General features: G+C 43.8%; 1 long non-coding RNA gene across 6 annotated transcripts in view; it reads left to right on the top strand.

The window, feature by feature from the left end:
* Positions 1-7268, top strand: part of LOC102468769 (uncharacterized) — a 17524-nt gene extending 10256 nt beyond the window's left edge. For 5 of the 6 annotated variants that reach the window (XR_003548389.1, XR_003548391.1, XR_003548392.1 and 2 more), the window contains 2 exons: positions 4653-4900; positions 5521-5893. This is a non-coding gene — a long non-coding RNA (uncharacterized LOC102468769). Of the gene's footprint in view, positions 1-4652; positions 4901-5520; positions 5894-6311 lie in introns of those variants that run through there. The other variant, XR_003548390.1, reaches the window with a different exon arrangement.
* The last annotated feature ends 3484 nt before the right edge of the window (positions 7269-10752 follow it).

A 10752-nucleotide genomic window follows, 5' to 3' on the forward strand; every position in this document is an offset into this window, starting at 1 on the left:
ACCAGCGCTGGCTCCCGCCGGCTTAGCAGGGCCCCGGGGGGACACGCAGAACCCGGAAGGGCCCGCGACGTCCCCCGGCCGGACGCAGCCTTGGCGCCCGGCCCGCCTCCTGCCGCCGCCCCGCCTGGCGAGAGCTTTAAGACACAGGGTCCGGGATGTGAACTGCGGTAGACTATGTGAGAGTCCAGCGACATAGCCATTACGCTAACTGCTGGTCCCTCCACACGATTCTTTACATAGTAGCCAGGATGCACATAAACTCCATCCCCTCCACGTCAGAAAGCGCCCTCTTGTGGAAATAGAGAAAGTTTGTAAAATTTGTACCTGGACTTCGGCTCCAGAGGGTTTTTTTCAATCTGCCTGCTAACCACGGGCGCTCTGAGCCCAGCCAGCTGTCTGGTGCCGGCAGTCAGAATAGCCGCAAATCTCAAATACCACTGTTTGTAACAGCTAATGCATTTTATCCTCTAAACTGTGAAAGCACTTGACGTGTATCTGAGAAGATGTCTGGCTCGTGACTCAGGAGCCTGGCCAGATTCATAATCAGAAAAAATAATTTTTAATTATTTAAAAGAGTTTTTTTCAGTAGACTTTAAGTGTACAAGCATGTAAGTATTCCATTTTTAGGAAGTAGGAGTTGTTAACATTTTTCATTAAAATAAATGAGACACTGCAAAATGAGAGACAATTCCACGTAAGCTTATGTTTTGTAATATAAAAATACATCAGTACAGGGCCGCCAAGGGGTGTAGTGGTTAAAGGCGCTGGACTCCTGTATGGTCAACCGCAGTTTGAGTCCCATCTGGCGGCTTGCTTTCTTGCTTTCTCTCTCGCTCTCTATCTCTGGTCAAATTGAAATTAACAAATAAATAGATAAATAAAATAAAATAATTCTTTAAAAAATGTATCAGTACCTATAATTTCCTTATCTTCAATATAAAGGGTGAGATCCATATTCAAATTTTACCAATGGTTATGTCGCTGGACTCCCATGTAGTCGACGGTGGTCTGAGTCCCAGACACAGTGGATTAAACTCATGCCAGGCACGTGTGCGTGTGTGCCCAAGATCCGGAGAGGAGAATGGAGAAGGGATTGCAGCGTGGCCACCTTTTTTGGGGGGTGATTTCTTGCTCTCTGTCTCTCTGTCTCTCTCTCTGTCTTTCTGGTGAGCGCATGTGCCCTATAGCAAAAACCTCTTCAAAAAAAAAAAAAAGATTAGAAAAAGTCTTGAGGATATGAGGTAGATAAGTAGACTGAGGTTTGGAAGGGCTAAGATAATCATCCAAGGTCTGTCAGCAGAAGATAATGAAACTCTGAAATATTGAAAGATGTTCATTCTAAACCAAAACACAAGGACTCCAGTTGGTTTGCAGCCTGAGTAGGCATAATTCAGATCTATCCAAACATGTTCATGAGGCTTTTCCATTCTCAGGGGTGTGTGTGTGTGTGTGTGTGTGTGTGTGTGTGTGTGTATGTTTAAAGTTTAGCCTTTTAAAACATTGCTTTAGTTATTTTTATTTATTGTTCTTATTAACTTGACCAGAGGGAGAGAGGGAAAGTGAGAAAGCAAGCCGCCAAGTCTGGGAGTTGAACCGCTGTTGATGATGTGGAAGCCCAGCACCTTAACCACCACACCACCTGCTGGCCTCTTAATTCTCAAGTTTTTAAAAGCAAAAACCACAGGTGGAAGAGGAGAGAGGATTATATCAGATGTCCCAGTTGTTTGGGGACAGTTATCTTTGGCTACCAAGATCAGTGGCAAGAGTGGGGACAGCCTACGTCTAAAGAGAATCAGGGTAGATGTCCTTGCAGAATCATTGCTTGTGTCAGGTTGCAGTGGTCTTTGTGCAAGGTTATGGCTCTGACAGAGTTTGCTACATAGCAGTTCTTGTTAGCAGGCAAGTTAGCATGAAGAAACACTCTGTAGTTTTAGAGTTGACATAAATGTCTTCATTGATTCTGAAAACCTTTTCCAGGTCACAGAGGTAATAACTGGTCAAGTGAGGACTTAGGTTCAGATGGTCTCACTGCAGAGCCAGCACGTGGATGCAGAGCTGCAGAGCTGGTGCTAAGCAGATCATGCTTGAGCAAACTGACGAGAACGGTATAGGTTCACAGAGGCTTTCTGGACATGTGTGAGGTTATCAGTCAGCTGTGTCTCCTTCCCAAACCTAGATCTGTCAGTGAAGGGGCTCTCGGTTTTTAGAGCAAGAGTTCAATAAAAGACATTATCTGGGTACAACGAGGACTCTGGGCAGAGTGTCTGAAACCCTATGATTATTCTGGGACTTACTTGCTGTACCCAAATTCCAGGGACTCTACACTCAAGGCCTCAAGGCTTGTAGCCTGTGGTTTCTTCTCGGGTCAGCCAGCTCCTCTCAAAAGTGAGTCACTCTGATAAATCTGGGGTTAGGAGTTCAGACACCCTCTAAGGTTTGTGCTTCAAAGACCATCAGAGAATGAAGAACACTCACGCTATTTTGACAGCAGGATCTGCACCTGCTTTCTTGATCACACTGTGCAGACACATCCGTGCTCAAATTAGCCATGCTTTGAGTCCTTCCCTGGAGTTTCAGAGTTACTACCATCAAACGTTACATCAGTAGAAAAGTCTCTTTTTGTTATTCTTATGGGTTTCTCAGAGAATTTAATTCTTAAATGACTTGAACTCTAAAAGTGCTTCAATTTAAAATATGACCATCTAAGTGCATCAAAAATCAACGAAACCTTCATTCTGCTTTAATGTCCTCCAAATGAACCTTCCTTGGGGGCAATGACACATACCAAAGGGACACAGCTTTAACTGCTTGCTCATCACTAGTCAGGACTTGCGAGGCTCAGGGCATGAACTCGTTATGGTGGGACTTTACGGCAACGTGGGACGTGGCCTTCCTCTCTTCTTCTTGGCCAACTGTTAAAACATGTTTTTTGTCTTCATTTGGCCATGGGTGCTCTTCTGTGCTGAACTAACTCAGCTTTTCATTCTTTTTAAAGAATTATTTAATTTTATTAATTATTATTATTATTGTATTTTCGACAGGGCATATATACTCACCAAAGAGAGAGAAAGTAAGAAAGTAAGTTGCCAGTCTGGGATTTGATCTGTGGTCAGCCACATGGGAGTTTAGCACCTTTAACCACCATGCCACCTGCTGGCCTCCTGGCTTTTCATACTTAACTAAAACATTTAAAACTTCGTACTGGTCAATGATTAAGTCCTCGTTAGTCCTGTATACTGGATTGTGTGTGTGTGTGTGTGTGTGTGTGTGTGTGTGTGTGATGCTAAAAGTCTTCATTACATAGCCCAGCACAGTGCCTGGTAGTCAATAGAAATAAATTGAGTGCATTGTGTTGAGTCCTGGGAAGTAACTCAGAAAATTTTCTTGTACTATTGGGTTTTAAAAAGTTAGTTGTCCTCTTTTCCTAGAATCATGATCTGAGAGGTTCCGACAGCTACAGAGAGGAGCCAGATCTGCCATTTGATATCCCTCTCGGTTGTGCATTTCCACAATTTCGATCAGCATCTTTCATCCTCTCGTAGAGACCACTGATGTGCAACTCACACTTCTCAGGTGCCCAGCAGAGAACGAAATAACCACAAGGGCTGGAATGGCCTGTGACATTTGCCCAGGTCCCATCATCAAAACTCCAGCTGCCAGAATCCTCTTCTTCCTTTATAGTGGGGACAGGGTCGGTCCCTTCATCCTTCCTGCGCTCTCCGCCCTCTTTCATGCGCTGGGAGCACCAAGTGCCCCCTCCATTGCTATTTTGACATCACTGAATTTCACCTGCTACTAGTATGGTTGTCTCATTTGATCACCCGAGGCAACTGCATTTTCCAAAAATGGCTACAGTATTTTCAGATCAACATTATCCTTCAGGATCTTGAAGATCTTTTGTCAAAAGATTCAGAATTCCCCTGCCCTGGAATATGGGTGAGCCTCTGTGGCAAGAATGTGGGAGAAAGGCTGCTGCATGATTTGTGAGGCTAGGACATTCGAAGAAATAAGGTTTCCATGTTATTCTCTCTTCCTTTTGAGACACACTCCCATAGTCTTGGGAGTCCTGAGTAAATATGTAGGGTGAAGCTGCCATACTGCGGAGACAACACAGAGATAGAATCTCTGAGAGCCCCACCAGTCCCAGTTGTCAGTTTGAGTCCTCCCAGGAGCAACTGCCAGACATGAGAGTAGACAGCCTTCAGATAACCCCAGCTTTGGAGCTGTCCCAGTGATACCTCGTAGACCAAGGAGCTGTCTCCACCAGCTCATTGCAAATTTGTGAGAAGAAATAAAGGATGATGTGTAAAAGTCACTGAATATTGGAGTAATGTTACATGGCTATAGTGACCGACTAGTAAAACACCTTATGGTGGGACCAGCAGATGGTGTTAATGGTTACATTGCTGGACTCCCATGCAATTGACCCTGGTTCAAGTCCTGGACCCAGTGGCTTCAAAGTCATGCTGGGCTTGTGTGCGTGTGTGTGTCTAAAATCCCAAGAGGAGAATGGAGAAGGGGTTGTGGTGTGGCCATCCCCTTTGGGGGGGTGATTTCACACTGTCTCTCTCTCTCTTGTCTCTCTGACAAGTGCCTTATAGCAAATATCTCTCTCTTAAAAAAAAAAACAAAAAACCTTTTGTTATCACCAGGTTCTCACTTTGCTTCTCGTGAGTCTTGCTTCTCCTGTAGCAGTTGCTATGCAGGATTGGGGGAAGGTCCTCCTTCCTACCATTGCCCAGAGTACTTTGCGTCTGGCATTTTAAGCTCTCTTCCCAAGATGCTCACCACCAGCGGAAGTATAGAACAGCTCAGGACTGAGGACACAGCTGTTCCTGCCAGCAGAGACTCTCCAAGTCGACTTTGACCCATTACTCAACAGAACGTTCAACTTTAACTGGTGAGTTATGGATCCAGTGGTACGTCTTCATTTTGTCCCTCGGGGTATCATAAAATAAATCTTCAAACACCTTGTTGAAAACCTTATTTATCACATTTCCTGTTCTCATTTAATGACCTGATAGAAGAGGCAGCTTTACCTACATGACTCATTCCTAATTACCTAGTCTGCTCCTCAAAGTGGCCCCACGACAGGAGGTTCTAAGAAGTCATCTTTTATTTTAAATTAAAGTGTATTATTATTATTGGCAGAATCAAGCGCCCAGTCAAACCACTCTGTATGGTCACTGCCTTCCCTGTATTAGAATCAAAGGTGGCTGGGGGCAGACAGCCTCCTCTGCTGGTACGTTATACACCTGCGTGTGCACTGAGCATCACCACTACTACTGTTTTCCTCGATAGCTTGAGTCCTCATAGCAATGACCAGAAAGTGACTTAAAAAAAAAATCTGGAGCTCCAGGGCTGATTTTATGCTTCAGCTTGTCTCTGCACCACCTAGAGACAGAAATCATGCATTGCCCAGTGGAGGACATTAAAAAAATTACCCTTCCAAACCCTTCAGCTGAGTAACAGATGCTAAATCTCCCTCTCTCTCTTTTTTTTTGGCTTGATTGTTCAAAGACAGACATCCCAGTTGACAATGTTCCTTCAAGAACCCCATGAAGTAGGAATCATCACCATCATTTTGCAGATGGAGAAACTGAGACACAGCTAGTAAGTGGTAGTCCTAGAAATTGAATTTAGCCTGATTCTAAAGCACACATATATGACCACTATGGAACATAAAACCTATTTTCTATATTCTGTCAAAAAGAATATTTGCACTATCAAGGACAGAATGAGTATCAGTAAGAGGAAACAGAAGGCTCAGAGAGAAGAGGTGCTTAATCATCATCACTTTAACTCTTCAAAGAAAATCATGTTTTCAGGACCAGCAGTTAGCATAATGGCTATGTCGCTGAACTCCCGTGTAGTTGACCGCAGTTCGAGTCCTGGACCCGGTGGCTTAAACTCACGCCGGGCACGTGTGCGTGCGTGCCCAAGATCCCGAGAGGAGAATGGAGGAGAAGGGATTGCGGCGTAGCTATCCCCCCTGGGGGGTGATTTCTCGCTTTCTGTCTCTCTGGCGAGCGAATGAGCCCTGTAGCGAAAACCTCTAAAGAAAAGAAAATCATGTTTTCTGGATTGGATACAATTTCAGAATACCAGAGCATATAGAGAAGATTCTAAACAGGTCTATTATTTTAAGGCACTTCAGGGAGAGAGGCTGAAAGGCTGCAGATGGGCGGTCTTTCCTGAAGGGAAGAGCATGACAACTAACACAGGCACCTAGACGTGGAAGTGCTGAGCTCCAAGGACTCCAAAGCAGGTTCACTAGAGTAAGTCATGTCAGACACGCCTCATTTCAACAGGTTGATGGATAACGAGTTCGAAAGACCTCTCGGCATATCATCGTGGTCATGAGAAGAAAAATGGAGGTTGATACAACTTTACACCTGATGTTCTGAAGACCGTCAATCTGAAGAGAGAATTTTAGTGGCAAAATCCAAAAGTAGACTTCTATATTTTTGGTCAGCATTTTTATTCACGGTTTAGAGGAAAATCTTAGGCCTTAGCCAAGACAGCATACACACACGAAGTGGACAGGCACAGACAAGAGTGGATGACTGAAGTGGAGGATCTCAAAACATTGTAACAGGCTGGACCACTGGACCGAACTGGACAAGAGGCAATTTATTAGGGATGAATACAAAGCCCATCACCCCAAAGTGCTCACCAGTTCTTCCTGAGTCAAGGGGTGACCTGGTGCAGCCTCGGGAAGACACTTATAGAGTAGTGCTTAACAACAGAAATATAATGTGAACTTTATGTAATATAAAATTTTCTATTAGCCACATTTCTAAAAGAATGAAAAACCCTCAGGTGAATTTTAATAATATATTGTTTTTAATGCTATATTTTACTGAATACTCGAAATACTACTAAACATGTGATTGATGTAAAAACTGAGATGTTTTATGTTTTTTGCACTAAATTTTGAAAACCCAGTGTGCATTTCACACTTGATAGCACCTCTCAATTAGGCTAGCCACATACGGAGTGCTCAGCAGCCCGGTGTGGCTCCCATCCTGAACGGTGTGGCTTTAGTGTCTGCACTGCCTCTCAGCTCTTCAGACATTACCCTCTCATCATGCCATTCTTGGGCTGGCTGCACTAAAGTTAAACCACTCAAGCATTTCACTTTATTTTTTTAATGAAAAAAGTCTGGGCTCCTTAATCAGTACATAGCTGTAATGGTGCTCACCCCTTGATTATGCTCGCTGGGGCAATTTGGTGACTGAAATACTTGATGTATTTTTTTAAAGTGAGCATTGGGACCAACAGTTGGCATAATGGCTATGTCGCTGGACTCCCATGTGGTCAACCGTGGTTCGAGTCCTGGACCCAGTGGCTTAAACTCACACTAGGCGCATGTATGTGCGTGCCCAAGATCCTGAGAGGAGAATGGAGAAGGAACTGCGGTGTGGCCACCCCCCCGGGTGGGTGATTTCTTACTTTCTGTCTCTGTCTGTCTTTCTGGCAAGCGTACGTGCCCTATAGCAAACACCTCTTCCCCCACCCAAAAAAAGTGAGCATCAGGACCAGCAGATGGTGTGGTGGTTAAAGTGATGAACACTCCCACATGGCTGACCATGGTTTGAATCTCTGGTGGCTTACTTTCTCACTTTCCCTCTCTCTCTCTCTGGTCAAATTAAAATAAATGGATAAATAAAACTAAATAAATTATTATCTTTTTAATGTGAGCACCTACCAAGTGTTCTCCTCTTGTTTATCTCCCAGAGTACTCAGACATGTCTTTTTGTTGAAGGTAGAGGTTAACTGAGCTATGTTTTAGTTCATTCTCTGTTGCTTAATAACTGAATACCTGAGTCTGGGTGATTTATGAACAAAAAGGCTTATTTAACTCAAGTTTTGGAGATCCAAAATCAAGCAGTCACATCTAGCGAGTGACTTCTTGTTGGCAGACTCTGCAGTCTCAACGCAGTGGAAGGCATCACATGGCAAGAGCTTATGTGTGTGGTCTCAATTCCTCTCCTTGTAAGCCCACCAAGAGTCATGCACTGGGACCCCACCATAATGAACTTAATCCTAATCACCTCTCAAGGCCCCACCTTTCAACATCATAGTTCAATTAAGTTTACGCTCTCCTAATACCTTCACAACGCAATCAGATTTCAATACGTGAAATTTGTAGTGGGGTGAGGACACATTCGAACTATAGCAACCTATAGCAGATTATCTTCTTTCAAAGAATAGGATTCTCTTTTCATTCCCATTTCTTTGTTGTTATTTCATCTTATTTTGCTATAGGGCACATGTACTTGCCGAAGAGAGAAAGTGAGAAAGCAGTCCTGGGGAGGATGGCCATGCTGCAATCCCTCCTCCTCCATTTCTTCCTCCCCTCGGGATTTTGGGCATACATGTACACTCACCTGGTGTTTTTCAAGCTGCCAACCTGGGACATGAACCACACAACTGGCCATGTGGGATCTAGCCACCTTAACCACCACACCATAGGCTAGCCCTCCAACTCCGTTTCTAACAATATCCAATATAACTTCTCAAATAGGTTTTAAATTTCCATATTCTACTCCTTTTCCAAAAATGGGATTTCTGGGCACTAACACCCATCTAGGATTTAGGAAGCTAGCAATTTAACAAATAGTATGTGGATGAAGAACAGAAAAAAAAACAAGTAAAATGCCTGGATAACCAACATATACGCTAATCATGCACCGAAACTCAAACTCAAAAATACCAACCTTCATTACCTACATTTTGCAGAACAGAAAACCGAGTTACGAGAGGTTAAGCAGCTTCCCCTCCTAGGGGGTTAGATGAAGTGTGGTTCCAGGCCAGGCATCCTTTCTGCTGCATGACAGCTCACTCTTCCTGGAAGGACATCTTTCCCTGCAGGACTGATACGCGAGAACCTGTTCTCCCTCTCTCTGAGACACTACAGTCTCTCATTACTTAACACTCGTCTTCCAGTGTTTCTCTACTTACAAATGCACGGCAGGTGAGAGTATTCTCTGGAGCGGGATGCTTGGTCTCACCAGTTATGAGTCGTGGGGTCTAACTCAATTTCCTCATCTGTAAATTGGGGATAATGAGTCCCTCATCTCTCTCTATATATAGCATTCAATGAGCTATCCATATAAACCCACAAAAGCTGGCTCAAAGTAGGTTTTTACTCAGCGAATAAAAGGACACATTTTCACTGTTTCCTTGTACCTTGTCTCTGTCTGTCTTTCTGGCAAGCGTACGTGCCCTATAGCAAACACCTCTTCCCCCACCCAAAAAAAGTGAGCATCAGGACCAGCAGATGGTGTGGTGGTTAAAGTGATGAACACTCCCACATGGCTGACCATGGTTTGAATCCCTGGTGGCTTACTTTCTCACTTTCCCTCTCTCTCTCTCTCTGGTCAAATTAAAATAAATGGATAAATAAAACTAAATAAATTATTATCTTTTTAATGTGAGCACCTACCAAGTGTTCTCCTCTTGTTTATCTCCCAGAGTACTCAGACATGTCTTTTTGTTGAAGGTAGAGGTTAACTGAGCTATGTTTTAGTTCATTCTCTGTTGCTTAATAACTGAATACCTGAGTCTGGGTGATTTATGAACAAAAAGGCTTATTTAACTCAAGTTTTGGAGATCCAAAATCAAGCAGTCACATCTAGCGAGTGACTTCTTGTTGGCAGACTCTGCAGTCTCAACGCAGTGGAAGGCATCACATGGCAAGAGCTTATGTGTGTGGTCTCAATTCCTCTCCTTGTAAGCCCACCAAGAGTCATGCACTGGGACCCCACCATAATGAACTTAATCCTAATCACCTCTCAAGGCCCCACCTTTCAACATCATAGTTCAATTAAGTTTACGCTCTCCTAATACCTTCACAACGCAATCAGATTTCAATACGTGAAATTTGTAGTGGGGTGAGGACACATTCGAACTATAGCAACCTATAGCAGATTATCTTCTTTCAAAGAATAGGATTCTCTTTTCATTCCCATTTCTTTGTTGTTATTTCATCTTATTTTGCTATAGGGCACATGTACTTGCCGAAGAGAGAAAGTGAGAAAGCAGTCCTGGGGAGGATGGCCATGCTGCAATCCCTCCTCCTCCATTTCTTCCTCCCCTCGGGATTTTGGGCATACATGTACACTCACCTGGTGTTTTTCAAGCTGCCAACCTGGGACATGAACCACACAACTGGCCATGTGGGATCTAGCCACCTTAACCACCACACCATAGGCTAGCCCTCCAACTCCGTTTCTAACAATATCCAATATAACTTCTCAAATAGGTTTTAAATTTCCATATTCTACTCCTTTTCCAAAAATGGGATTTCTGGGCACTAACACCCATCTAGGATTTAGGAAGCTAGCAATTTAACAAATAGTATGTGGATGAAGAACAGAAAAAAAAACAAGTAAAATGCCTGGATAACCAACATATACGCTAATCATGCACCGAAACTCAAACTCAAAAATACCAACCTTCATTACCTACATTTTGCAGAACAGAAAACCGAGTTACGAGAGGTTAAGCAGCTTCCCCTCCTAGGGGGTTAGATGAAGTGTGGTTCCAGGCCAGGCATCCTTTCTGCTGCATGACAGCTCACTCTTCCTGGAAGGACATCTTTCCCTGCAGGACTGATACGCGAGAACCTGTTCTCCCTCTCTCTGAGACACTACAGTCTCTCATTACTTAACACTCGTCTTCCAGTGTTTCTCTACTTACAAATGCACGGCAGGTGAGAGTATTCTCTGGAGCGGGATGCTTGGT

Source organism: Tupaia chinensis, unplaced genomic scaffold, assembly GCF_000334495.1.
Source record: "Tupaia chinensis unplaced genomic scaffold, TupChi_1.0 Scaffold149658_1, whole genome shotgun sequence".
Lineage (NCBI taxonomy): Eukaryota > Metazoa > Chordata > Mammalia > Scandentia > Tupaiidae > Tupaia > Tupaia belangeri.